Here is a 6,401-nt window from a genome sequence, read left to right as displayed (position 1 = left end):
TGTTGAAGTTTTTTAAGTCAAAGTTTTTCAGATTTTAATGGACAACTCGGTAGAACTTGGACCTTCTTATTTAATTTAAATGTTTATCGTATTTGGGTAAGCAGAGTATAACAGAGTAACAAATTTACTTTATCAATTAAAAGTATAAAAAATAAATTTGGAGATGCAAGTACTCTTCTGATTAATGAATTTTAGGTCTGTAAATTTATATATATATGCATTTTAATTGAAGAAAAATAAGCAAGGTTGAATTAATTAAACATGAATTTTAAAGAATATTAGATATTTAATCGTCTTATATCTCATTATTTGTTGTAAGAAAGTTCCCTTAAATGAAGGCCTATTTAATTTTTTTTTTTTTTTAATTAATATTTGTTCATAGTTTAGCATTTTGAATTTGTATCAATATTTGAACGTAAATTTTTTGATTCCACATTGGAATCCGTCCAAAAACTAAATACTCGGCAATTTCAAATAAAACTATTAATTATTTATATTCAAAGTATTTTTATTAATGGCATTGCTTTGATTTTTCAAAAAGCTTTCTAAACATACTTAAGTACTTCGAAGTTCCTACATAACCTCCAATTTATACCACAAGGATTGATTAATATTTCACTGCCCACATTCACTTGTTACAATCCAATATTTTTAAAGATATTTCTTTGAAACGCAGAATTTTATTAAACGAACAATGGAGACACAGGTATATTCACCTTTTTTGTTTCATTCTACGCTTTATTTTATAAATCCAAAATCCTTTCAATATTTTCTACCTAAGTTAATTACACGTGACAAATTTTTGTGACTTCACTCTTTTATAGATAACATCATTTGTTTCAATTTTTTTAATCTTAAATCTATTGAGATTTTTTATTTTGTTTGTAAATTAAATAAAAATTTCATTCATAAGCTTTCTATTTTTTATATAGTTCTCACAAGATTTTGTATGTACTAATTGCGGTATAAACCGATATTTGCTTTATTGATAATTTGAAAGAAGCATAAATGTGCAAAATATTACATAATAAAATTAATGATCTATATTTATACAGCAAAAAATTTATGTTTGTAGTAACTAGCTCATTTTTAGATCACATTAAAAAAATCAAATAAATTAAAAAAATAATAAAAGATGGAAAAATGAGATCCCTCTAGATGTTTATGACGGGATTCTAAAGTGTTTTTCCTAAGCAGAAGGCATTCCATATTTTTGACTAGAGCTACATAGAAATTAGGTAGTTACAAGTAAGAGAATTATAGCAACAAGAACTCGAGAATTTGATCAAATCATTAAATATATATTAAGTGAAATACTAATATAGATAACTTTTGTGTCGTCTTACGTGTCAAAATGGGCTGTTTTTAACTTTAACCTACGAAAAATACCCCTTAATTTTTATTTTTAAATGACTTTTGTACGAAAATTGTCTTATAGCTCATTTTGACCCGGTTGTACCGTATATCGGACTCTTCTCCCCCATTGGTAAAATACTTGTTTTCCTTTCATTAATTTCCAGACCAGATTTCAGCCTAAATTTACCAAAAAGAAAAAAAAGGACAGAGTTACTTCAAGTCTCTTAATATGTTGGACTTGTACATATAATATAACATCCCCCGCATAAAGATATATAATGTGTTTTTGATAATTGAATAAAACCTCAAATTTACTATATTCACCTTTAATTGCTAAAGCTAACTCCTCAATTGTCATAACAAAAAGTAGAAGAGCTGCTGTACTACCTTGACGACAGCTTGCTCCGAGGATAAGTGAATTACTTTCTTTTCCTTTTAATATGATTCTTAAAGTTCTAGTGAGTAAAAGTGCTTTAATTGGGTAATAAAGTCGTCTTTGTAAATACTTTCTTTCTTGTTGTTCGCAATATGTGGTTACGGAAAATGGTGTCAAACGCTTTTCTTAAGTATACTACAATAATGGCACCAAATGTTTTTCTTTTTTCAATATTATCATTGCACAGCGAATGTTTCTTGCAGCATATGCCCCTCTTCTGCTTTTAAGAAAGCCTTTTTGATGCATGCCAATTATTTTATTAAGGATTATTCTACTTCATTGGTAACCACTCCTGATAGAATTCTGTATGTTTCATTCAATTTTGTTATTGGCCGCCAATGACTTACATCAGTGACATCTTCCTTTTTCGATATCAGAACTATCTGGCTTTTGTAACTGAATTGGAGAGCCTTCCATTATTCTCCACATATCTTCCTAAACACAGTAGGAATGACACTATTTCTTCACTAAACGAGGAAATACTTTCCCTCCAAATCCATCAGGTTCAAACACTTTGTTATCTTTAAAATTATCCTTGATATACTTGGTTTATAACTGGCTCGAAAAAAAGGGACTGGAAGACTTGTCATGTTTTTTTAGGAAAGTTGACTCTTACTTCCTTATAGTAGATTGAATGTCCTGATGGAAACAGAATAGTATTTATTCATTTTTGATCAAGAATCTAACATTAAATATATTTTTTTTGATTTGGGAACTTTGAGATAAGTAACCCAATTTCAATTCTTTTAATCTAAAAGATATGTCATTCTCGAAAACCACTCTTCTTCTTGTTTTCTATCCAAATATATCTACTATCCTAAAATAATTGATGGTGTCTGAAGTGAAAGTTCGCCAAAATAAAGATCCATTCCTCAAGATTTTATCAGTCTTCTTTTGAAATAAATTACCATTCCTCCTATGGGTTCATTGTAAAAGGATTGTGGTAAAAAGGTTACGTACAAAAACTTGGGGTAATATGGTCTTGTACATTATTATTGTGGGACAAAAACATTTAGTAATATCATCGTGAAGCAATATGATAGTGAATAATTTCATTACAAGACAATAAAATCGAGTGCAATTTCTTTGCAAATTTATATTATGTTTGGAAGATAAAACTATTGAATGATGAAGAAACATGCCAGGATAGAGCCCTTCTTACACGCAATAATATACCCCGGTCCACAGGTTGTGAACTACTGGGCCCCAAGGTAAGTTTAATTTATCCACCACCACTTCCCTGTGCATCAAGTTACCCATTTAATATCCAAAAATACACCCTGGCCAGCAGGTTATACAGGTGAAGTATTGGGCCCCAAGACAAGTTACATTTATCCACCATGGCTACCCTGAGCATCAATGTACGCTTTATATATCCAAAATATAGGATGTAAAGGTGAAGTTCCAGATCCAGTAAGAAATGAGAAAAGGAATGTAGAAGACAAAAAGAGCAAGATAATTTGCAAGACGAATCGAGACAACCGATCTTATATCTTGTAGGCAAATTATATCCCGTATAAAAGTTAATATATGTTTCATCAATCCATGTCTACACCTCCTCTTCCACGTCTAACATTTCATGAAAGGATTTTTCTTAGTCCTAGATTCGCATGGCGAATAGTATTGTTTACAACTCTTCCTGGGAAGAAATCTGTTATCTGCGATTACAATTTATTCCGACTGTTATTTTTTTTTTTTTTTTTTTGTAGAAATGACAACCAAAAATCTAGGGGATATTCCAACGGAGAACCAGGTGTCATTTCCAATTTTTATCAACTTGTCCACCGTTACTATCCCCACCCGTGTCTAGTACCGAACTTTTCCCGGCTCCTTTTAAATTATCATCGCCTATCCCATTTTCATCAATATTTTCACGGCCACTATCCTCCAATCTAGACTCATCACAAGTGGATAAATTTACTTCCTTACTCATAGGGATATTTCCACCCTGGTCTAGTACCATACTTCAACACATCCTCTTTTTTTTATTTTTACATTAATTTATAGTTTATTTCATTACAAACTTCATTATTATGATTAAATCCATCACATTTAGATTAATTTTTCAATCGAATGTACAATACACAAAAAATGAGTGTTTTTAATATTAGAAAATAATATTCATAAATCAAAATATGACAAATAAAAATATTGGTATTTTAACCAATTACAATTTACAAACATGAACAAATTTGATAAAAACCATTCTAGAACACACTTGTGCATAGTTATATGCATTTTTATATGATTAGGTAGTATGTGTCATAAGGAAACATCACTTTGATGACTTGTATCTTTTTTCTTTTTCCCTCTCCCTTTTTTTAATAATAGATTGCTACTCGCGCGGGAAGATCAACAGGACTTTTGATTTCTCCTTTCGTCAACAGATATACACATAACATAGCTTATTGAAAGGAAATTAAACAAAATAAATTACGCACTCAATAAAAATATTTCAAAAGAGTTGAAAAAAGAAGTAAAAAATAGTGTTCGCTCCTGGGATCCCTAGAACCTCACAGTGAACCATTATCTTTAAAATATTCTAAAACCTCGCTCGACTTCTTTATAAGTTTATCCAACACCATAGGTACGTTAAGTTTCTAAGTTTTGGCTGCATAAATAACATGTAGGATTTTTGTCAAGATAGCTTCCCGTTTAAAGTGGGATTTGTGACTAGGAGAGGGCATCACTAGCCATTCGCCCAGGGAGATCGGAGATCCATATGCGTCTTGTAGCAAACGAGAGGTCAAAGCTATAATGGATGAAATTTTGCAACAGTCATGAGAGAGGTGCCTTGAAGTTTCTCTTTCCGAGTTGCAGAAGGAGCACTTCCTCTTTTCATCATCATTCAAGGACTTATTTGTGAAAAGGGATGAGGTAGCCATACGGTAACGAAACCATATTTCACGAGAGGACATGTAAGGGTTGCGAAATAGTTTCCTGGACATGAGCAAAACCTCCTTCGACGACTCACTTCCCGAGCGGAGAAAGTGATTTTTAACAAGGCGAGAAGGGGATACAGATAATTCCAGCTCATAGTCCGGATTTTTGTGAGTGCATGAAGTCGATAGAAGTCCTAAGGCATAGTATGTTGGAGTGTATGGACCTGTAAATGCTATAGAGGAAGTATTGTTTGATTTTTTTCTTATCCTCCTAAGTTGAAGGAAGTTTTTAGGAGATATCTTGAACATCATTTCTCAATTGACCCATAGAGGTCAAACCATCAGTTAAGATGAACTCATCTTTCAGCTTACAGTCTACTAAAGATATGACCTCCATTTTATGGAAATTAACAACTAGACCCGAAAGATATGAGAAGCTTTCTAGGGCAGATATCAATCCTCTTACCGACGTAGGCAAATAGTCTACGTCCCCGGAACTGTATACGGTCAAATCATTAGCGTAGAGGAGGACAAGCTGAGGTGAACGGACCTTCAATGTTTGCTTTAAATGTTTTTCTAATCCGTTGATAGTGATTAGAAAAAGAGATGGCGATAGGGGATCCCCTTGTTTGCATCCTCGAGTGACCTCAAAAAAATCCTTGCTCTCCGGTGACTGCAGCCTAATTGAGGAAAACTTTAGGTTCGTTGCAATCATGTTGATAAACTTAAGAGAGAACCCATATATTTTCAGTTGAAATAAAAGAAACTGATGGGATTCGGAGTAAAAATCTTGTGAAAATCTACAAAAAGTACAGTAAAGTCTCTTTTTTTGCTTATGTCCTGGTCGATAGCATCTTGAATATAAAGGGGAATTTCCTCGCTTCTTCTATTTTTCATAAACCCATTCAGAGAATATTTGATAAAATCTGGAAGGATTTTGATCAGTCTGTTATTTAGAACACGGGTGAGAATTTTATAAGATGTATTCAAGAGTGCAATTGGCCTATAGTTAGCAATATTTAATTTGTCTTTTTTTTAGAAAAAGAGCTGACACTCATGCACTTGGGAACATATTTGTGGTCCCAAATTTCTTTGAAGCAAGTCTCCACTTTGGGTGAAAGTCCGTAAACAAATTTTATGTAGAATTCAAAGTGCAAGCCAGAGATTCCAGGTGATTTGATTTTTTTTTTTAATTTTTTCTTTATATAATTACTAATTTATTTTACAGAGATTGGGAAATCCAGACCAGAACTATCTATCTCAGTAGTTTTTTGTAGAACTGTTGCCGTCCAGGTCACTACTATCAAGAGATCGTTCCAATGTCCTCCAACCTAAATAGAAGTTGCATTCACCATGTTTTTGGCAGTCTCTACATTTGTATAAGTTCGAATAAAAATTAACCATTTCCTCATTACTTTGTCTTAGTGAAGATATTTTCCTTGAGCTCCCAATATTATTTTCCATTGCTTGAAAAGGGAGTCCGACCTTTATATTTTTTTCTATAAGTTCCGATTTCGATCTAATGGATCCACCTATATTTTCATGTCGTAGAATCTCATGGAGCTCCTTGTTAATATCAGCACCCTTATCCTGATCATTTTTCAATTTCTGCAAATTATTCAGGTGGTTTCTTCATTAGGCAGCTGCATTAGTACCTTCTTGAACAAATATCGTCTTAGATAAGTCATCAATTCGCCTTAAAGCAGAATATGGAGATAATACCTTAT

At 32.4% G+C, this 6,401-nt stretch overlaps 1 long non-coding RNA gene across 1 annotated transcript; it reads left to right on the top strand.

Annotated features, from left to right (window-relative positions):
• The first annotated feature begins 4,229 nt into the window (after positions 1 to 4,229).
• LOC139905572 (uncharacterized) lies at positions 4,230 to 6,086 on the top strand. The gene is made up of 3 exons (XR_011780442.1): positions 4,230 to 4,379; positions 4,440 to 5,845; positions 5,903 to 6,086. It is a non-coding gene; the product is annotated as an uncharacterized lncRNA (long non-coding RNA).
• The last annotated feature ends 315 nt before the right edge of the window (positions 6,087 to 6,401 follow it).

The sequence above is a fragment of the Lepeophtheirus salmonis genome, chromosome 5 (genome assembly GCF_016086655.4).
Source record: "Lepeophtheirus salmonis chromosome 5, UVic_Lsal_1.4, whole genome shotgun sequence".
Classification (NCBI taxonomy): domain Eukaryota; kingdom Metazoa; phylum Arthropoda; class Copepoda; order Siphonostomatoida; family Caligidae; genus Lepeophtheirus; species Lepeophtheirus salmonis.
This window is presented reverse-complemented; position numbering and strand designations above follow the sequence as displayed.